We start from the raw sequence: 23487 nt of genomic DNA on the forward strand, positions 1-23487 counted from the left end.
CTTGATTTCCCAATATTCCGCCCCAAAGGAGCCCAGATCCTTACAAGGTGAGCCACAGACCTGAGCCTGCACCCTGGTTCAGAAACAGCTGGATAAAGCCCTGCAAAGCCCACACAGCCCAAAACCCTCCCCATCCCCCAAGTACCTCCAGCTCTGTTCTCAGGCAGCACCCTTGGCAGGTAAAGCGACTGATATCCAGTGTGCCACGATAAAGCAAGAAGCATTACTCAGTCTGTTAAACTTCCCTCCCGCCCAGGTGGGGGAATCAACCAGATCCCCAAATTAAATCACAGTACAGTCACTGCTTATTCAACGCCAGCAAACAAGCTCCTGCAAGCCAAACACCCGGCATGACGGCGCTGATCCCTGGCAAGCTGGACAATAGGGAGTTTCAGGTATTAATTTTGGGAGGGTGGGTTCTGTGCAACCTTTCAGAAGGTACAGCAGTGGTCAAGAAGTTTGCAAACTGATCAGTTGAAGGTAAACAGAGCTGTCCAGAAAAAGCACAGCCAGGGCTGAAATTCTGGCTGCCCAGATGACAAACATTCAGAGAAATGTGTCAATTAATGTTTTCTTAAATAAAAAACAAAACACTACAAACCGTACCCTAAGTGTTGTAATTATGTTTCAAAAGTGTCTTAAACCCCAGGAATTTCAGTAACTGATCTCTTCCTAGGAAAAGCTACTGATAACAGAAAAACTCTTTTGCATCCTTCCCCTGCTGTCTGTAATCTAGTTTAGAAAACACTTGGAGAAAAGGGATAGAAGTCAAAATAATTTGTTTCAGAGCAAGAAAGCAACATTAGACTGCAATAAATCAGTGTCACTGCATAGCTGTCCTAGTGGCTTATGAAGTAGGAAAAAACTGTAAATTCACCACTTATTTACTCTAGAGAAGATGGTGCAGATCCTATCTACTCTTAGCAAAATCAGAAACATTAATCTCAAAAATTCATGTGAAATGGCCAGAAGTGAAGTAAAGCTGCTGTCTTTGCCTCCCAGGAGGTTGCAATGACAGTGAAATCACATTTAGTCTAACTGCAGGGTGTTCCCCACACTTGTCTATAATTTAACTTAATATGGGGAGGAGCGATAGGGAGCTAAAGGCAGCAGTTGCCAGTTCAGGATCAGGCAAGCTCTACTTCATGACTCTTGGATTTTGGACAAGCGTTAATAACCTCTGCAAAATGCACTCTAATTAGCAGGTTTCAAGGTTAGGTAAATGCATCCAGCATCAAGGTTAGGAAGATGCATCCAGCACTCCTGGAGCTGAACACTAACTTCTCCTTAGGTCCCTTAAAGCTGCTTTGCCTCCTCCTCCTCCTTCTCCCTCTGTTTTGCAGCTCAGCCAGTGCCCAATACCCCTAGGACAGATGTTGTGGTTAGAGAGATGTATGCACTGTAAACAGCATGCAGCCTCATCGCTACTTTGAATTTCAGGAGAGTGTGAGAGTCCTCCAGCTGTGGAAATCATTCTTTAGAGACAGATGCTTTGCAGAATAAATGAAGGGTAAAATATCTCTTCTCAGCCTTCTGGCTAAGAGCAAGTATACTATCAGTTTAATAAAACCTAACTAAGCAAAACCACAGAGCAACATGTTCAGTACAAACAAAATCAGGACATGAAGAAGCTATACTAGATGTGATTTACAGGTTTGCAGACAAGTTAAGTTTTTATCACAAAAAGAAAAATCAGCATTTCAGTTCAATAGTTAAAAATATTGGCATGCAAGTGTTTCAAGCAAGTAACAACTACTGAAGTATTTAGAGAGGGTCTACACTGGCTGCCAGCATCAGGTATAGCCAGAAACTACAACAAGCTAGACAAACTCCTCTGTTAGGAAACTAAATCCTGCCAGGCTGTAATGCCTCATGCCATTCCAGCTGGAATGGCAAGGCAGCACTCAGAGCCCAGCCTCTCCAGGCAAAAGACCCCAAAAAGTTCAGCAGCCACCAGAGCCAGCAGCCTACAGCCATTTCCCAAAAGCGCTCAGAGCTCCTCGCACTTTCTGCAAGGCAGAGGTTTAAATATTTAACACTTCTAACATGCAAGTTTAAGCAGTTGTGCTTTGTAAAAGCCTGCAGCAGACTGAGATGGAACAAGGCTGCGCCCCAGACAGAGTTCTGGGAAGACACACCCTCAGTCCTTGCCTGAAACATTAAACCCTCGCTGCTGCTGTTTGCAGCGTCAGGTGCACCGGTAAATCCCAAACTTAGACACACCAAAACCTGGAATTCCTTCTGCCCTCAGCTGCTTCCCTCTATCTATTACAGCACCAGGAATCACAGAGAAAAGAGCAGAGAAAAGAGCAAACCAAGTCGTTACAGGACAATCTCTAGCCTGTGCCGCTCCGCAGCGCCGGGCAGCGCCAGCCCGCCCCGGACAGCCTTCCCCAGCCTTCCTCACCTCTCCTCCTCCTCTCCCAGGGAAAGCGAATCGCTCCCTCGGCCGGCCCGAGCGCTGAAGCGTCTCCCACGCCCCCAGCCCGGAGCTGGGCAGCCAGCATTCCTTCTCCCTCCCTCGCTCCCCGCCCAGCGAGGGGAGGTGGCTCGCCGAGGGATGCGGTCATGTCGCCGGGAGATGCGCTGGAGCATCCCGTGAGCGCGGGGCGCCGCAGGGATCTCCCCAACAACCAGCGCTGGTTCTTGCGCTGCTCCGCACTCGGCAACACATACAGATAAGGTACAGAGCCTTTAGGTAAGCAAACTGTGTATATTTTTAATTAATAAAAAATAAAACACAAACTTAAAACAACAAAAAAAAAACACCCTCTTCTGCTCTATGCTCTTAAAAATGAAGGCGTGTTGCTTTGCTAGTTCTCAGCGTGTCCAGCCAAACAGCAGATGCAGAGATTGTATTTGGCTCTATGTACTTGTTTTATGGATGTCTTTGAAACAACTAGAAGCTCACAGAACACTGAGGATCCAGACCTATTTGGCCTCACTTTGCACTGAAGGAGGATGCTATCTGCTATTTCACCTCATAGTTCCTCAAAAATGAAAATAAAAAATAAAAGAAAAAGTAGTCTGAGTAGATTAGATTAAATTAAATTAAATACAGAATTCAGAGCTGGCCCATACTGTAATACATTGCATTACCTCAGCAATTAATCCCTGTCTGCTCTAGATGAAACAGGGACAGACATCTGCTGCCAGCCAGGAAGACACAAGCAACAGAAACATCGTGTACTGTGTTGCTAATGCAATGCACAGGAGCAGAATCAATCACCAGAAAGGTTAACTGGGTTTTCCAAACTACAATAATATATTTCAGGAACTTCTGTTCCTGTTAAGTTCATAATGTTTGAGCATTCCCATAGCAAAAAGGAAAATATATCACTTACTAATAAACACAATAGTTGATTTAGCAAAAAATTTGAAGAACTTGTGACTGTTCTAAAAAGTAAAAATACTTTATCAATATGGTCACAGGGTGGGGTTTTTGTTGTTTCTCTTTAAAAATTACATCAGCCAGGAAAGTGAGTCACTGCCTGGTACCATTTCTTGGGTATCACCTGTAAATTTAGCTTCCAGCTGTAAAGTTTCAAGAGAGGTATAAAACACACCCCAAAAAACAAAACAAAATAAAAAACCTAACTCTGAACCCACAGCCTGCCAGCCTCTTCAGGATGGCAAACATCATGGAAACCAAAATAGAGGGTTTTATGCCCAGAACTGCAGCTGCAACTTAACAGGAAAGAAGCTGGCTTGAAAACCACTTCTGCAGTCCATGGAGACCAGGCTGAGTGCAGATCAGACAGGGTTTAGGGAAGAGTGACTTTGACTCTGCTCTGACTTGCACCAGCAACCAGCTTCAGCATCACATCAGCCTCTGGGTGCAGGGAGCCCAACTGGCTGCTCTGACCAAAACCAGGGACAGCATCCAGCCTGTGAAGTCTTGCAAACATGCAACAAAAATTAAAAACTCGTCTTATGAAGGGTAGTGCCATGAATTCATGGGGAGAGCATGCCAGAGCCCAGCTCCCAAAACCAGATTGTGACTCTATCAGCTGCAGAGCCATTGCATGAGCAATGTCTGCTTTCGGGAGGTAAAACAAAAACCTCCTCTCTTTGTCTCTGGCATCCGTGTTGGTGGGACAGAAAAGCAGCACTGCAGGTGTGCAGGTGGCAGATTGGCACTGCAGAGGTCTAAAAGCCACCAGCCCATGGGTCTTCAGACTGCTGCTTACTCACTTTTCTCTCTTCAGGTAAGTGTAAAGCATCCTACAGGGCCACCAGGTATCACCTAACCCCCTGTCTTCGGGCAGCACAGGTCCTCAGTGTCTCCACCACGAGGAGCTCAATCCACACACAGTGCACGTGAAATACCCATCTGCCACATTTGCAAGGGATCAGCGACAGCCAGTTTTTCCAGAGCTTTAAGAGCGCTCTGCTCTCTGAATACTCCAAATCCAGTCCTGGCGGTCCAACGTGCAATTACAGTCAAACCTAAAATAGCACCTCGGCGGTGCCAGCACCACTCATCTCCACGTCATGTCCCGAGACTCACCACGCCGGGGTGTGGCGATGGCAGGCACTGAATGCACAGCTCCCCGGGCACTCCCAGCTCCCAGACCACTCCACACGCCTGGTCACACACCACTCCCCACCCTCTTCCAAAATAGGAACTTTTTGGTAGAGCCAGTATATCAGTGTATTTTTCTCTTCTTCCTGCTTTAAGAAAGCCTTTTAGGGAAGAAGAAAGTGCCTGAGGTGCTCAGGTGACACATCACTACCGTGCATGCAACATTGTGATGTAGGTTTATGCACAAAGAGAACTTCCAGCACTGGCAGGATTCCTCCAGCACATCGTTGCGCAAGGTGACATATCTCCTCCCCAGCTCCAGCTGCCAAGTTTCACTGGGAGGCCACTAATACGTATTTGCCCTCCAGAAGGTACTCAACAATGGCTGTGGGAGCAGCAGCTGCTGCCTTCCAGGTGACAAGGGAGCAGAGAGGGTAAATCCAGGAGTCATCCTGTGTGCCTCCTTTCACCACAAGCCCTCAAGGACAGACCCTTTGGCAAAGTTCTGGGGTAGGAAGGGAGCTCACCCAGTGTGCTGGCCTTTGTCCTCTTCTGGACTCACTGGGGAGAGTGATGGAGCTGCACAGCCCACTGGAGCCAATCATCTGCTTCTGGACACCAGGTTTTCCTGCCCACTCCAGAAGTAGTATTTTCCTCAATGCCAAGAGATACCATGCTAATGTTGGAAGCTGTTCGAGACAACTGATGAAATCCAAGGCAATGAACAAGTCCCTGGGCATGCTACATCTGTCCTTGCGATTTTTGGGATGGGTTTTACCTGAAGGCACTTGTAGCTCCTGCCTAAAATAGCCGTTTGCTGAGATACAGCCAGCTCCACTGTCAACCAGCCATGGGGGCATAGGACATGCTGGCCCACTCCAGCATTCCCATGCTAGAGAAACCTCCATGGCCAGAGGGCAGGAGCCTTAGGAGATCCCAGAGCCAAGAGAGCATCAGCAGACCTTGGTGGGCCTTCAGGGGCAGCAAAGGTGGCACAGTCTCCTGCCTCTGCCTGCTCTGCTGCTGCAAATCAAGTGTTTTCAGGAACATCCCCTCTCCTTATAAAAGAGAGAGAGACAAGGGGCAGAGGTCCAAAAAGATAACTAACTGAAAGAGAAAAACAAGGTAACTTAAATAAAATAAGTAACTTCAAGGTAACTTAAATAAAAAAGGTAACTTAAATACTCTAATTCACCAGAGAAAAAACACCATGTTTTATGAGCCAGGGCTTTAAAGAGCAAAGCTGAGTGGACAGCTACCATCCCATTTTGGACTGACATCAGTGACCATTTACCATGTGCCAGATGCTGCCCTCCTCCAGTTCTGACCACATGCTCTTTTAAACATAAGGATTTTAATGGAATTATGAACAGAGAGATAGAAGGACTCTCCCCTGTGTTTTCTGATAGAAATTGAGGGTTTACACACTTCTTGCTTTCTCCCTCAATGCCAACCAATGACAGTGTACATCCCATCAAAGTAAACCGCTATGGAAAGCTGTGACAACTGAGGAGCAAGCATTTGACCTTAACTCCTCAGTTTATCAGTCTTTTTAAAGAAAAAACCAGGTCCATCTTTGCTAGATTTCCCCCTTAAAAGCTTCCTGAGCTGCTCTGTCAGCGAGCCTGTCATCTGGAAGAAAGCAAGACATTAGTCAGGCTCATGCTTATTTAATAAAAACCTTGCATATGCAGGAGGGACTAAAAGTTGGTCTTTGTTTAAAAAACGCCTGCAAACTTGAGTACAATTTTGCAGTGTAAAACAGATCTGAGGACTCGCCCGATTTGCCCTGTGCTCCACCAGTGCTCAGCTTAGCAATTAACCAGCTAATTATTCACAGCTTAGATCAGGGAGCCATGCAGTCAGCAAAGAAGTCCACAAGCATGCCCAGAACACCACGCAAAGGGTATTTTATGTCTTGCTATTTCATGAGGAAATCGGGAGGCTTCAACTGATGTCAGCTCCAGGAAATGAGCCACAGGCAGATGATGCCGGAAGCAGGAGGCTTTATATTTAGTACTGAGTCACCCACTTTATTGAATTCAAAAGACAAAAAAAGGTGGGTGTGGAGAGGGGATACGTGGAAAAAAATGAACAAGTTATTCCCTTGAGATTATGGGCCATGGGGAGTCTAGGGTTGGATGGGGGGGGAGGTTTGTAAAAGGAGAGAGACATTAGAGATGACCTGGCAATCCTTTCTGCACATCCACTGGAAAAGCAGTTGCCAGATGTGCTGCACTTCCCAGAGCAGAAGCCAGCACTGAAAACACTGCAGGGGTCTGCCAGTGCCTCTGGGATTTGCTCCAGCCAGTCCTGCAGGGCACCACCAGCTCTGAGGCACTTTTCCATCCTTTCTGCTACATCTTCTTTGAGCCAAAGGAAAAGCCACTGGAAGGAACTTGGAGTAGAGAATATTTTTAAGCCAGTTTTGCAGCTCCACCTAACCAATCACAAAGTGCACCTTGCAACAATCACACCCCAGAGAAAGCACTTTGGGTGATTACTACAGCATCAGATGAAGGCTAATGGCTGTCCTGAAGCATGGGAAAAGGAGCTGACCTGACACACTAAAACTGCACCCAAGTTGGGCTGGCATCATCCAAAGGCCATCCTGTCCCTTGCCTTCTCCTCAGCATTTCAGTCCCCCCATCCTGGCTGGCTCAAAAGGACATCAGCACAGGGAAGATGAGGCAGTGCAGAGGTCCCACTGTTAGCACAGCACCCCAGCTAGAACCAGCTCAGCCACCACATAGACCAGGGCACTGGAGAAAGAGTGGCACTAGGTCTGGTAGGAGGGTCTTGAAGGCACAAACATTTAATCTTTCATCTCAGCTGCCAGCTCTGTCCATCACCCAAGTCTGTCCTTGATATGGCTTAGGCAATGCTCTGCACTCCTGGAGAACATGTTCTAGATGACTGCCCACCTTCAGTCACTACTCAAGAAAATTTTATTTTACACTAGAACTGCACTATTGCAGAACACAAGTGACTGTTCACACAATATATCTGCACTGGGAAACTCTTCTGATCCATTTTCTGGCAACACTCAGTTTAGACACATTTACAATTGAGAAGTATACAGCATTAATGTGGACTGCATCCTCATGGAATGTATTAATATGGAAAAGCTGCCATTTAATAGTAATGTAGTTCTTTGAACTAAGATCTTTAGACATGCAGAAAAGAAAGTTTTAAGATGCACCAAAAAAAAATCTTAATGCAAACGGTTGCACAATGCAAATTACAAGAGTACAGATTTGTTCAGAAGAGGTTCATATTTTCATACAAGTCTGTCATAAGCCTTTTAACTTTCTGTCAGTGATAAATACTCTGCAGCCTGAGCAGCAGCAACACCTTTGCAAAGTTTTCAGCTACTTGAGCCAGATTTCTCCCCTGAGAAGACTCGCTTTCTAAATACTAAAACATGAATACTGCTACCAAAGCCAAGCACTGCACCTCATTTCAACTTAAAAACAATCAGCTGAAAACAAGAGCTCTCTCTAATGCCAAACACCACCAGAGACTTGCCTACAGGAGCACCCTATTAGATTACTAATAAAATTGGTGTAATCTTCAAAATAAGATTACAACAGTAAAAAGGATGTGGTTTGAAAAACAGATCTGTGGACTGCAGCAAGACTGGCAATTATGCAGAACCAGAGGTCAGCAACTGTTTAATACCTTCCACCTATACACAAAAAGGGTGTATAGGCAGCCTGCTCCGGCCACCAAATGGACATTTGGCCAACTGTTGACCACTGTGCAGACCAGTTTGCTGCACCTACTCCTGGCCAGTGGGAGGCTGTGGAAGATTGTCACACAACCCATCTCCATCTGCAGGTGAGCCCCCACTATCAGAAAGGTTTCAGGCACTGACCAGCAGCACACCCAGCCCAGCCAGGGAGGATCTCCAGGGAGGGACTGGTATCTCCTCTGGACACCCTGCCAGAGGCACGTGGCTCTTCATATGGTGCAAGGGGTCCCTAAAAGTTCAGAATCTCATCTCAAGGGATATTGAAGCTTTTTCTGGTATTTAGCTCGTGCGCTTGTTGGCTTCCCTCCAACTGCTCATTTTGTCTCAGACCCCAACAGAAAGTCTCTGGTAGGATGGACCTGCTGGACAGGGTAACCCAGGGGCTCCCACAACTACTGCACTCTTTTCAAATATGTAGAAAGGTGGGGTAGAGCTGGATTACCACTCACACATGCACTGCAAGTTGTCACCCATAGCCTTCAGGTCCCTAGAGTGCAATCTTCACCACACAGCTCATTACATTGTTAATTAGTAAGCCATCTCACATTTTCCAGACCATAAAAAACAGCTACTAGTAGCAGACTGATCTCTGTGCTGTGAAGCCAGTCTTTGCTTTGACAGCATATTTCTTATATTCTCTAGTCTGTTGTTGCTGTTGAGTTTAGTGCTTTATGAATTAGTATTAAAGAAACCCTCATCCTAGAAATAAAAAATTTAAAAAAAAACCCTTAACAACTACAGATCCTACATAAAGCCAAACAAGACATGGTATTAGATAGAAGGCATGAAACAACTTAGGAGCTCAGGCAGAAGAGGTAGATCTATAGCCAGGAGCAATGACACCACAAGGTTCAACATGGATTACACCAAAGAGGTCCAAATGCTGAGCAAGAATATCAGCTATGAGCGTTACACGTGAAAGGGCAATGCACTCCAGAAAGTGCAGTGCCTTGCTAGGTGCCAAGTTGATATCAAACCAATGCACAGAGCCTTAATTGCTAAGGTGAATCATTGACTGTTACTGGTTGTAAAGGCTCTTGCCAAACAGCGAGTTTCAAGGACTGTACAGGGCAGAATCTCACTGCATTTCATGACTTTCCAAACCTTTTATATAGACAGAACACAAGGAGCAAAGGGACCAACTAAAACAACTCTATATAACCCAGAAAAAGTGTATATACTACTTAAAGAAGGGGGAAGAATGGGAGGGAGGCATAAAAGTTGCTGCCATTACTGATGGATCTAACTTAAGTAGGGTTGGCATTGCCATAACCGTCCATCCAGCATAGCTACACACTTCCAGGACCTTCTTAGCTGGGCAGAAGCAATATCAGTTTTTTCAAGTTTTCAACAAGAAGTCTGACTATGCTGCCTTTGCTTGAGCATTTGGTTTATATAATACAGTGGCAAGAGCCCAGCTGGAAATTAGATCAACGAGAACATTACAAAGGGGTGGGCAAAAGAAGGGCAGGAGCAGGATTGCACAGGAACCTCCCATCCATGTCTCCAAGGACAGCTTAGTCCCAACCTCAGCCAAGCAGTGCAGAAAGGAACAGGCTAAAGTTTAGGTCAGACATTAAGGCTGCTTATTCAAAATATTTTCAGTTTTCAGAAGGCCCAGTTTCCCCTCTCTCTTATGGAAAGGTGAGTTCTATCAACGTGAGGATTCAGAAACTTGCTTATTATTTCCAGGAGCACTAAGAAACATGAATGCTTTTGTAAATGTATTTCCTTTTGTTCTCTGCTGACCTTCAGAATGTTGCTATCTCAGAAACAGTTCTTAAAAGCAGGGGCCAACCTTCTCCCTGAATGCCTGCAAAATACCAATCACAACAAGGTAATTTTATATATACCCACAACACCTTATATATTCCCTAAAATAAAGTCCTCACAAGCCATTCTTGGAGGCAAAACATTTTGTGCAAAATTCAGAGAAAAAAACAGCTTAATTGCAATGTTGTTTTGGAACTCACTTCCTTTGTTTCTGTGACCAGCTGGAGACAAGCACCTTGTTCTATGCTGGGTCAAGGAAATGTTTAACTACAGGATTTATAGCAGAATATATATGTGTATATAGCACTGCAGCAGTGCAGCTGCTCAACAGTTATAGCAGAAGGCAAACACTGGTTTAGCCCAAGGAAAACAGGGACGGGCTGGAATATCAGCCTGCTCACTAACATCCTGCTGCAGAGGCTCCAAGGCAGGAGAGCATCCAAGCCTGTCCCTGGGACGAGACTCAGCCTCCTGGAATCTCAAAACCACAGCCCTGTTCCAAACCCAAACAACACTCCACAGACCCTTCCCAGCTGATTAGCAGGAAAGAGCACAAGATTGTGATGGCAGCATAAACAAGGACCCAGAATTTATGGTCTTTCAGACCCAGTGAAGCAGTGCTTCACGAAATATGAATGCCAATTACAGGGATGGGTGGCTTGAATTCAAGTTTCCACTTGGTTAGCACTGCACTGGACAGACTGAGAACTTTGGTGCTTGCCCAGCAGTTTCATCTGCTGAGAGGGGCTGCACCAAGATCTTCCATGAAAACAGGGACAGAGACTGTGAAAACCCATGGGACCTCATCCAGTTCCTGACCTTCCCAGTAGGGCAGAGTCAAAGGCAACAAGTTCAGTCCTAGTGCTTGTGAAAGTAGAGCAAGACAGTCCTCTACCTTGTAGCAGAGGAGAAAGAGAGGAAGAGGCAGTACAGCAATCCCCCTTCCCTGTTATTTTGAGCAGAAGTCCTGGCACTTGGGCTTCTGCCACCAGGGCTGGGACAGTACCACATGCACCACTGAGGCAAAGATCAATACAAACATTAAAAACCCCCAAACCTGATAAAAAAGGTACTTTGAGGGAATGAGCACATAGGAAAAAAGGACTTCAGCTATAGTTTTCAGATAACACAACAGGCAAGGAAAGACACAGAAATAGCATACAGGTGATTGTACAAACTTGTTTCAGGAACAATCCACTGCACATCACCTTCCAGCTAATCCAGACAGGATACAAGCTTCTGTTATCCAAGGTCTTCAGCCTGAATTTCAAACACCTCGTGCATTCAGCTCTGGAGAGCCCCTAATTTAATCACTAACACATTGGCAAAAATAAGGCACACAGATATAATGCAGAATCACATGCCTTCCCATTTGCTTTCTAGTATAGAAATACTTTTCATATGTTGACCTTCAGAATAAAGAAAAGCAAGGGAAAACAAAGGGGATTTTTTTAAAGCTTCCTTCCTCACATCTCAATGAGAGAGCAATTTCAGCAGCAACCCAAGAGGATGTCCCCAGAACCCTGTAATCAGTTCTTTCTATTTTCCCCCTAGCAAGACAGTCTCCCCATCACCTAGCACTAGAACTAAGGCAGCAGAAGCACTTCTAGCACACAAAACTCCATCAGAAGCTTCACTAACAGGACATAGGCCAGTGGCAGGATGACCTACAGTATAACCCTGAGCCACAACTCCATTCTGCAGCTGGTATGGGAAACACTGACACAAGCCAGCAGCTTTTCTGTTACCCAGCCTGTCTCATCTACCAGATTATCAGATCATCCTTATGCTTTTTCCCAAGTTGGTGTTTTGCAGCTTTTTCCTTGTCTTGACCTGTCCCTGCAGTGGGCAGCAGCTCACTTTGACTTGTGTGAGTTCCTGTATTTATAAATTTTTTTAAAACAGTCTAGCTAGCTTTTTTTTCAAGAAAAATTCAGCTTCCTCTAGCAAAAGAAAAAAAAAAGTCTGTAGTAAAAACATAACTGCAGGAGTCAGTTTTTCCACTTTAAGAATTTGAGATATGAACAAATAGCCCCTTGACTCTCAATTAAAGTAAAAAACATGTGACTGAGCTAGTCAAAGGCTGAAAGCTCATCCCTAGGCTTTGGGAGAAATAAAATCCTTCTAGTGTCCTTCTACAGCCAGTTTCATGACTGCTTACAAAGGTTTTATGAGACAATATTTCACATTTTTAAGTTTTTTTACAGTTTAGTCTAGAACAGAATTAGCAGAAACAGAACAGGCCGAGGCAGAGTCTACAAAAACTGAAGAGAAAGCAGCATTTTCTCTCTTTGCAGAGACCTTTGATCACCAAGGTCACATAAACCAGGCCCACAGAGCAGCTAGCCATAAACAGCTGTGGCACAGGCACTAGGCAGTGTCCCTGCCCTCCTCCCATCACACTCCCCTGCTCATTCACTCCCACCCCTGCCCTAAACAACCATAAAGGCTGTGGCTGAGCTGGAGGAATTGCCAGGCAGCACCGCCTGCTTCCAGATCCCGGGTCAGCCACATCCTGCCTTTTTCCACGGAGCCAGCTGGGAGTGTTTCCTACCACCCTGTAAAACGACTCACTGCCCCACCAAGCATGGCCAAGGACGGTGGAAAACAAATTAAACAACACAAGAAGTCAACAGTTGAGGTTCATGAGGCAGAGAACAGATGCCCAAGGCAAGGAGACACTCAGATCTTCCCTCTGCCATCCCATGGCCAACCACTCAGACTTGCCTGAGAACCTTGGGTTTGAGGCTTGGCTTTTCCAACAGGCAGTGGGGGGATGAGATCACCACACCACATACCGGTCAGCCTCTTGCCCTCAATGTTTTTTTTGCTTTACACAGAGAGGGAGGAATGTGCAGCTCAGGTCTGGACAGACAGGACTGAGCTGGAGCCTGTGGGGCAGCAGCATCTCCTGAGCACTGGACATCCCCACAGCACTCGGGCAGAGACATTCTTCAAGTGGCAGCCTAAGGCATAGGCTGTGGTCTACAGTTTTCAACTTTTTTCAGGTCCTTCAAGAAGCTAAAACTTTGATCAACATCTATGATAACTACATGGCTGGCAGTCAGACACCTGGCTCTACACCTTTCCAACACTGGTCACCTTAGCATTCTTGGATTAATTAGCAGCAAACAGATTTTCTGAGGTATTTTATAGCTGAAGGGCTTCCCGTGGCTGCCAATACCCCAGAAACCAAGACATAGATGTGTTGTGTACAGTTTTCAGCCTGATGAAAGGAAGACTATTTTTAATCCAAGCCTACGTAGGGTGGGGCTCAGTCTCCAACCAGGCCAAAAAGCCACTATAATCCACAAGACCAATGCCTGGCAATCTTTGCTTGCAAGCTGATGTCTGTTCTATTTTGGGGATGGGAGGAATTTAGAATAAAAAGATATATAAATTAAAAACAAAGGAGGCTATGAAAAGTGAATAGAGGGAAGGGCCAGACTTATCCTGTGTATTTTGGTCAAAAGAACAGGGCTCTAAAAGAACACAAATCAGAATTACTCCATTTTCCATTTCCTACAGCAGTTTATAATTTGTAACATGGGCTGAGGAGAGTACAGCTCCACTATATTTTTTACAGGAGGAAAAGCCAATCCGTGGCTCCTTGCATAGCAGTGAGATCCTTGGGAGGACGAGGGAGGAAAATGGTCACCAGCCATAGACATACCACCAGGATCCTATACAAGGTTTCCTATCTCAGACACCAATACAACAGCTCTTGGGACACCTCATTGTTTTGTGCAGCTGGGACTGCAAGAAAGGTAAAGCAGAGGACTGGAAAAGAAGTTTTGCTTATTTAGGGCTTATGGCCAACCGGCAACCAACCCACTAAAAGCAGATTATTTTGTATTCTCAGCACCTAAATGAACCCAAGGTCACACAGACTTCAGACATAACATACCACTAGGTCTTATTTGTTATAGGCACTGTCTTAACTTGGCATTCAAGCCAACACAACACAGCCATTTACTTTGCCACATTAGCCCCATGTTCCTTGCAGTGCACAGGTCACCTGTCTAAATGCAGGTACAGACAGCTTCTCTCACTGTCTTCAGATGCCCCTTTACCACCCATCCATAAACTGTGAAACTCTTGCATAGGCATCAGCATCTCCAGAGCTCCTTCTCCACCTGACCAGGGCTGGATCATTAACCCAATGACAGAAGTCTGCAATTACTAATCTTGGCAGAATGCAGAAAGGGCAGGACAAAGAGATGGTACACTGGGATAAGAGGAGGACCAGCAATGATGAACCTCAATTCTTCAGAAAAAAAGCCAACATGTAAGCAACACTGTGAAGTTTAACCCAAGTGTTATAAGCATAGCAGCAAAACTGGATGCTGAACACCTCAATGATCTTCAACAACATCACTTTGTCCTTCCTTGTGCTACTCATAAGGGACCTCATCAACTACCTGCTCTCTCACTTCCATCACTAAGGGCAGTGTGTGATGATGAAACAGTGAATGAGACAGTGAAGTCTATTGCCAGCTTTAAAAAGAAGAAACAAAAAAGCTTACTTAAAACATCACTAATCAGACCTCCTGCAGAGACACTACACTTTATCTTCTCTTGAAGATCACAGAAATAGTTTCTCTTCCCAGCTATTCAGTGGGGACTCCCAGCAGCATCTGTGAGCTGTCACTCTTTTTACAGGAACAAAAAACCTACTGAAGAGGCAGGAGAAACAGCTGTAAGCATTTCAGAGAAGGAAATGAGACAAGGAGACTGGTTAGAAGCATATGGCCCATATGGATTGACATGAGCAATCGGCAGCAGCCCTAACCAGAGCTTCCTATTTCAGAGAGTTGCCCTGCTCCCCACATCCTAGATGCATGTCAAATCAATCATTATTTTATTTCTTCCATACTAACTCCCAAATGTTAGTAGTGCACAGGCCACCACAGCCCGTGGGGACAGTCTGGGTGTTGCAAGAGGAGCCAATTTGCCCCCAGGAATGTGCAGCTTGTCCAGCAATGGAGAGTACAGATCAGCCAACACACGGGGACACAAGGAAAGGAACCTAAGGGAAGCAGCCCACCTGCCAAGGATGCTGCATTTCTATGGGCAGTGGTCACCCTCGTGGCTCAGCTGCTGAAAGAGATAAACAAATGGGAATCAGCTGGCAAAGTAAAAAAAAAGGGATAGAATGACTGTGGATAGCTCAATCTCTGCTGATAGCAACTCTCCTGGAGGCACAGAAGTTCCCTTTTCATCATCACTCCACTCACAAACCCAGTGCAAAACTAGCTTTGAGTAGCCCAGGCATGAACCCACAAACCCAGATGGGAAACCCTAGCTGTTAGAGGAGCACACATGATATAATTCTTCCAAGCAGGCCAGACAGGACTTGCTTATCATTCTTGGCATTTTTAATCTATTACCAAAAAAAAGCCAACAGATTATAGATTCCCAAGAGACCAGCAGATGCCACAGCCACTGAGTGGACTGGCCTGACTGGCCACCACAGCTCAGCACCCTGCCCAGGGAGGTCCACACCCTGATGGGAACAGAACTGCCAGGGGATTGTAGAGCAGCCAAGCAGACAGTCCTGCTGGCAGGGCAGCTGCTCGCCAGCACTGATGTCAGTTGTGGTCAGCACTGATGTCACACATGTCCACCACAGGGAAGAGCTCTGTCACCTCCGATGCCACCACCTCCAGATCAAAGAGTGTGGCACCAGTGGAGTGCAGACAGGCATGTCCTCTCCTCCCACCCACTCTCCAGCCTGTCCCCATGCTGATGGCACAGTGTGGAAATGCCACCCAGGTAAAGCAGAGGAAATCTACACCTTCAGCCTTTCACTTGGGCAGTATCTGCACAAACCAGAAGACTTTTCAGAGACCATTCTGCAGCACTCCAAGTCAATCTCAACACAGGGAAAGAGCTCATCCAAGTCTCCACTTCAGAGAAACTTGACCTGGAAGCAGGAAGGACATCCAGGGCAGGAAACACTAGCAAGGCTGGACAGGACAGGCTTGACCCATCACCTACAACTTCAGCATTGAAGAGCACAAAGCAGGCAGCTGCTAAGACTGAAACTGAACTAAATGCTGCTGTGTCTAAGCACCACCTGCCTCATACCTACTCCCTGCACAGACCACAGTGGAGATTCCTATTTTTAACTCAATAAATCCAAGAGAGACAGTACACCCACAGGAACACCCAAACCGCTGTGTATGGAGCAGAGGACACAACAGTAGTTCATTCATGACCAGCTGTCACATGGCTGAAAGAGATTACAGCAGCCCAGTCACTGTCAGCTGAGCTGCTGCTGCTCAGAGGACCTCCAGGATGCCCAGTGAGCATCATTACTCCCAGCCACAACACCCAGAGCCCACTTCCCACCCATTTATCCACCAGCAGCAAGAGCAGCAGGCACCTCTGGGCTGGAAAAAGGCTTTAACGGTGCAAACAGGGATAGCTGAGTCTGCATTAGAGCCTGAGCAACTCTGGGATGTGCAGAGGGGAACTGGTTCTTTCATGCCCTCCCCTACCAGCAGTGCTGCAGGCAGAGCTCTGCCAAGACCTCCCCACCACAAACAGAACCACTGCTGTTTGAGCAATAATCCAATTCCCAAAGTGCCAACAGGAATGTATGTGCCAAGGTGTCAACAGATGCCTATCAAGGGGCTTGGGGACCAGGGATAGGTGGTGATGTGACACTTGTTACAGCAACTCAACAAATACTGGTTTAATTCAGCCTTGCATCGCCCTCATTAAAAGAGATGATCTCCGTTTTGCAACGTACTTGAAAAGAAAAGATATTCAGGAATGTTTTGCTTTGCATATGCATTAAGGCTATTTGGTAAACTTTTAAAATCCAGTATCCACCTTTCACACATCTGCTGGTGGGAGTTTCTGGATTCATGCTTGACTTTTTTGATGAAATTAGCAACTCTAATTACTTCATGAGTTCAATGTCCAAAAAGATACACAGATTACTTAATAAGCTCTAGTACTCACTTCAAAATGTCCTGAGCAGGCAAAGGTCAGCAATTGGTTGATAAATATTAACATATCAAGTTATGGCTATTCCCAATTTGACAAGAAACCTAAAGTTAAAAATTAATATCTGTTATTGCACCAGGCAGGTTGATAGCTTGTCAGTCACATGTTTAAACAGCTGTCCTGAAGAGATGAGAATCTGATTTTTTTTATGCTGAATTAGTGCTCTAACATATGTGGAGGCCGAGTAATACTCAAAGCCTACACAAAACATCAACTTAAACTATGTTTCCTCTGCTGCTTAGTGTAGAAGCTGCATAAATTTCACCTGTCCAACCCTCTGCAAACTGCACAGCAACACTGTAGCAGCTGGCATCTCCCTCCTTCCTTCCTTCCCCACCTCTGCTTTCCACTCTCTCTGTGATCAGAAGCATCACAGTATCCCTGCACAGGGTTAAACTGCCTCCCAACACGGCAGGTCAAGAGCTGCCCTTGTGAGCCCTATTAGAGAGCCGGGACTGTGCTTTGTAGGGCACTGATGGATCTGCACAAAACCTGTGCTGGAATAATGCAAGCAGACTTGATGCAGCTTTTCCATCACCTCCTCTGCCACAGGCAATTCACGTGCAACAAAATCAAGCTAACAGGCCTGCATCTAAAGAGGGACAAATGTCCTCAGAGAATTTCCAATCCACATCTTTCAGCATTTTATGAAGCAAAGATATGCAAAACATTGCAACTTAAAAAACAAACAAACGCCAACCACAAACAAGAAATACCTCATAGATATGAAGCAGAACTTACTTGGTCTTTGACTCTACTGAAAACACAGCCCCTTTGTGTTTCACCACCTATTATTTAATGCTATGTAAAATAGATCACCAAGAACACTTATCTGTGTGTTGGGACACATCACCAGATAAATTACCACCACCTAAAACATCACCACCAAGACAACCTCAGCTGTGAAATGAGCTACTGATCACATCATCTGCTTAGATAAGGAAGTGGATTACAGTATGTGATGGGTACGCCCTCCCTAAACTCACTGCTAATCATGTAAAAGAAAAGTATTTACCTTCTCCCCATGCACTATGCTATAAGAACTGTCAAAAATGCAACTGCTCTACTGAAGCTCCAAGTGGAGCACTTACAATTTTACTACACACAAAGTGCAGATAAAGCCATTCACAAGGCACACAGATCACTTGGATCACCAGCAGCTGCTTAAGCACAACCACTGAATTACTGTCCCAAACATCCCTTCCAATCAATCACTGAGCAGCTCTCTCCTCCTCGAGTTAGAACTGTTGTATTTCCGCTTCTCCAAAGCCACTCAAGTCGCTGCACTAGAAAGCCAAGTAAACACAGGAAAGAGTTACTAGAAGATCCCGCATGAGTGGATTCAGCACAAACTCATTTAACAAGGCTGCAATTCCTTCACTCACCATCTTAATCTCACAACAATTGAAACCCGGAGCGGAGAAGCCAGTGAGGGAGCCCCAGGGGAAAGGCTTCCTCTGCATTTATCCAAATACCTAATGAAGTCATCAGTCCCCAGAGCCCCGGCCACGGTAAAGCTCATCTAGCCAAAACTGGTAAATAGGTTTCTGGTCTTTGGGCCATCCTTAATCTGGGGAGATGTTTGCGTATTTTATGGAAGGGGAAACTTCATCAGATTAACTTTGATAAGAGAACAAAGACCCTGGTTAAACACAATTCTTTATATCTAGCACTGAATAACTCAGTTTAATAATCACATTATGATCTCTTAACTCAGACAAAGAATGAGTAATTCATCTTTCACAAGCAAAAAATTCCTTCAAAGGAGCTTGGTTACAACCAAGCAACATCCTCAAATTGTTAAATCTTTGGCAAGAATAACATGCTGTGATAACAGCAGTGTTTCGAAAAGGCTTCACTTAACAAATTATTTTATTACTCTTTTTTTTAAGAGTTATTTAGATGCAAACAAACAGCTCTGGAATTTAAAGTCTCTGCATGCACATACCCCACATAAGGCCATCAAACACCCCCAGGGCAGAAATCAGCTGCAGAATATTGCACCCAGGGGACTTGCCTTGTGTCCACTAATCCCCCTGAATCACTGCTCTCCACTTACAAACTACCAGCAGCTCCTCTTTGCACAAGATTTCTTTTCAAAACAGATTGAATTTCTATACATCATTATGCACAGCACCAGCACATGCTGATCTCGGTAACTATTCCCTCTTTATATCCAGGTTCCAGCTGTTGTCTTTAAAGTTACTCTGAGCAAGTCTCCCTGCATTAAGGATTTTGCTTCTCAGGTTACCAGGCTCACTGGAGAAGTCACAAGTGTTATGGGTTAAACAATAGCTCCAAGTTCTCATGCAAAAGCAATTTATTTGAGATATCTACTATCTTTTATAGTCGCTTCTACAGATTGACCAAAAACAGGAAGCCCAGCTCTCACATTCCACTGGAATTGTGTAACAGCAATAACAACCTCAAAGGCTGATTCAATGGCATTTGCTCAGATCTACTCCAACAACTCTCCTGAAAAGAAATCAGGTAGTCCAAATGATGCCTTGCTTGAAGGCACAGATGCTCTTACAGAGCAGACACATGCACCCTGTCCCAAGGACGCACTAACTGGAGGCTGGTTCCCATCCACGTGTTTCACCACTATTTCTACCTAGATAAAAACTTATAACTGGAGCACAGCTATGCCTGCAGAGTCGCTGCCTCTGTGAGCACTGGGACTTGATGGTATCCATTAGAATACTTCCAGCCAGCACCAGGGTGCCCCAGCAGAGGAAAGCCTGAAGCTTTAAGTCCTGAAAAATTCCCTGCTCTTCTCTTTCCCTTCCCAGGCTCCCAACAAGAAGCCATTGTTAGGGGGAGCGGGGTGACACTTCCTCTCCCAGTCCAAATTAGAGATGTATAAAAATAAACCCATACAGCTGGCCCACGACTTCACTTTATTTCACCCCGCTTCAATTAGATGACAAGTCGCTCCCATTTCCTCACACTTTCTGCTTTGGGAATACTACCGCGCACAAAAGATAAAAGCCAAACGCAAAGCGAACCCCTTTTGAGTGCCGCTCTGCTGGAACCCGCAGCGGGCAGTGGCACTCCCGCCCCTCGGCCGGGCTCTGCTTCTCCCAACTCGCACAAAGCCCGAACCAGCCGCAGCCAGAGCTCCATCCCAGCTCCGCGGGCAGCGCATCCCCTGCGCCGGGCCCGCCCCGGCTCAGCCCGGGGGTGAAGTTTTCCAGGGGGATGAATCAGACAAGTGCCTTTTCATCGCCGCGGGGAGCTGGGAGCGGCGGCAGGAGCGTGCCCGGCAGACACGTCCCCGCGTCCTGCTGCCACCGCCACCGCCACCGCCGCGCTCCGCGCCCGCCCCGCCGCCCCGGGACCCCCCCGGGCACCCGCCTGCTGCAGAGCGGAGCCGGGCGGCAGCGAGGGCCGGGCCGGGCCCCTCGGAGCCGCCGGAGCCGGTCGGCGCCTCTCCCGCCGCCTCGGCCGGGATGCTCGGCGCGGGCTGGCGCACGTCCAGCGGCGGGGCGAGCGCCCGCAACTTTGGGCGAGTTGGAGGCGCGCCGAAGGAGCCCCGGGAGCACTCACCGTCCGTGCCGCGCCGCTCTGAGCCGTCCCGCCGCGCCAGCCCCGCCCGCTCCCGCGCTCGGCGCGCCCCGGCCCCGCCGCCCCTGCCCCATTGGGCCGCCCGCCCGCACATCACCGCGCCCCGCGCTGCGAGTGGGCGGCCAGGGAGTCACTCAGGGCAGGGCAGAGCTGAGCCCCCAGCCAGAGCACGCCCCGTCCTCGTCGCCGCTGCCGCCGTCGGGCTGCTCTGCCGTGCCTTCCTCCCGCCGTTCCCCGCCTGCATCCCTCTAGTCCTGCTTGTATCCGTTTTCATGCCCTGCGTGTATGGTCTTTTCCATTCTCATGCCCAGTCCCGCTCGTGGCTCTCTCCTGCCGGGCAACCATTCTTGCCCTCATTCTTCTCCTGTGTGCAACGCTCCTGCGAGCAGGCATGCTTTCCTCTCTACAGGCATCGCTTCCTCCTGTGCCCGCATCCCTCCTCCCGTGCAAGACTGTGTCCTATCTGCCATGCACAGGCAGCCCTGCCTGCCTCAGCCCTGCCACGCACACAGAGGAGCTCTGGGTTTCCCTTGCACATTCCCCTTGTGTCCCCAGGAGCAACCCTGCGGGGTGATGCTGAGGATGTTCGGGGGCAGCTGGTGCTGATGGGCACATCAGTCAAGGAGCTCGGGTGCCTATCCCTTGCACCCTGTTATTCTGAGCTCCTGGACAGAGAGCATTACCATGGCCTTTCCCCACACAGCTTCCAGCTGTTCAATTTGGGATAGGTGACCTCATAACTGTCCTAATTTCTACATTTGCTACACAGATATTCACGCTGAAAATTGCTAGAAGGGTTCAGGAAATCAAGGGCCTTAGGGACGCTTTTGCGTAAAAGTGGGGGAGAACAGAAGTTAATCCAAAATAGGCCTTGAAAGGAGAAAGAAAAAGCAAACACCTGCTGTGGGAAGAAGGAGGTGAGCAGAGAGAAGGGGATGGGGCCAGAGCTGAACTGCAGAGCAGGGCCAGGAAAGGGGGAAACCATTTCCCCACATGGGAAAATCCACACTCTTGGCCAAAGTTGGCACCTCCACCAGGACCAGGAAAAAACACGGGTCCAGATATTAATATCTTCTGGTTTTAGAAGAAAAGCAAATATGTATTCAGGCACAAAAAAATCTTTCCAGGCCAGGAAGATGAGACATTCCTGTGCCTGGAGCTGAGAACAGCACAAAGTAATAAATTCAGATAAAGACTGGGAACACTAATGGAAGGTGCTAGCTCTTGTATAATGTAAAAGCACATCTTGGTTTTTGGTGTTTAACTATTTTCCACCACTGTCAGAAAAATTAAACTTGCCAAAAAGTGACAGTTACCTAACAGACTATTAATAGATAAGGTGCACACCAGCATTAGATCATTCTTTCTCTTCTCTTTCAAACTTAAATAAATGTAGGGCATATTTAGCTAGAACTGCCCAGTGAAGTCCACTGCAATATGTACTTTGTTCTCTGTGTTGGCAATGTTACAGGTGCACATCTCTGGATCTGAATTGCATAGTCCTATGTTATGTATTTTTATATTAATTATTTACAGAAAGACTGTCAGTCTGATCATTATAACATAAAGTAAAACACATTTTGTTGTCAAAACTGACAGGAAAATTCATTTTGCAGTGTTTTTCCAAAGCTACAAAATGACAAGGTCTCATAAAGTGGTCCCACATGATGGAAGTGACACAGTTCACAGTGGGAGTTTCCTCATCACATTAGTAGGAGCAGCTTCCTGAGAAGAATTAGTCTCTCTTCCCTTCATTCTTTTATTCTTTTTATACAGTTGAATTTCTCATCGGATATGAGAAACTCTTACATATTCATCAGTTTATTAGCCTAGCTCTTGGAGATAGGAGTAATAATTTTAGACTAATTTAAAAGATAGTTCAATTTTACGCTCTGTGGTGGTAGTCCTGTGTTTAGATTAGAGCAGTGTTTCACACTGCATTACAAACAACAGAATTGTGAATATTTCTGACTCTGATTCTGGATTTTAGCAAAAAAAAGTTACTTTGGATTACTTCTGGTCCTCTTCTGCTAGCATGCCGAACATGCAGAAGGGGACCAGAATGGGAGACATGAAATCATCTTTGTGGATCTTGACTATTCAGAAAATGCAGATTACATGTTTCCTTGCCCTGCTTTTGTCCAAACCAGTAGAATGAAACAGGCAACTCTTTGTTCTCCAAATGAGGGAACAAAGTATTAAACATATTGAACATTTACCAGTTGCCTCTTTATTAGGATTCCCCATGTCTTCATGCACAAAGAAAGTTGAGCTATAATGGACACATCCATTCATTCAGCTACAACCACTGCTTAGCACCCTGAAATAGTCATCAAGCTCAGTTTAAGATTTTTATTACATACTCGATGTAATTACCATATTCTGAGTGAGATGTCAAAATGTGGAGTTTCATTTACACATAACTAGTGAACACCTTCTTTGCAAAAACATACAACTGACGTTCTTGGGTGATTATTTACTGTTCAAAACACTCTAACACAGATACTGGTTTCCCTTTCTAAGAAATAATAAACACGAGGCTCAGCAGTTACTGCTTTGTGAAGGAGTGGACAGACTTCTTCAAGATCACCTGACAGGAGGCAGCTGGATTCTTAATTCACTGCATCCACAGGTGATATAACCAGAAAAGGAAAGGTGAATTTTTGGCAAAGGTCACAGGGGAAAACCAGGCCCCTCATAAAAAGTGCCATTGTGATTTTAAACAGAGACTGAAGCACAGGGTGGATCTGGAATACCGATGTTGGCCAATTTCTGAAATTATGTTTGGGACATATTTAAAGCCCTTTCAAAAAGCTCTATTTAGAAAATGACCAAGAGCACTGTTTGCATA

General features: G+C 46.2%; 1 protein-coding gene across 4 annotated transcripts in view; it reads right to left on the reverse strand.

Moving 5' to 3' along the window:
• The window catches only part of PLS3 (plastin 3), a 48979-nt gene extending 28293 nt beyond the window's left edge, over positions 1–20686 (reverse strand). The window contains exon 1 of one of the 4 annotated variants that reach the window (XM_085060535.1): positions 20619–20686. The gene's annotated coding sequence lies outside the window, so the exon portion shown is untranslated. Of the gene's footprint in view, positions 1–145; positions 243–2407; positions 2554–14578; positions 14603–20618 lie in introns of those variants that run through there. The other 3 variants (XM_085060538.1, XM_085060536.1, XM_085060537.1) reach the window with 3 other exon arrangements.
• Positions 20687–23487: the final 2801 nt, after the last annotated feature.

This window comes from Lichenostomus cassidix, chromosome 4A (assembly GCF_008360975.1).
Source record: "Lichenostomus cassidix isolate B80296 chromosome 4A, HeHo_3.0, whole genome shotgun sequence".
NCBI classification, from domain to species: Eukaryota; Metazoa; Chordata; class Aves; order Passeriformes; family Meliphagidae; genus Lichenostomus; species Lichenostomus cassidix.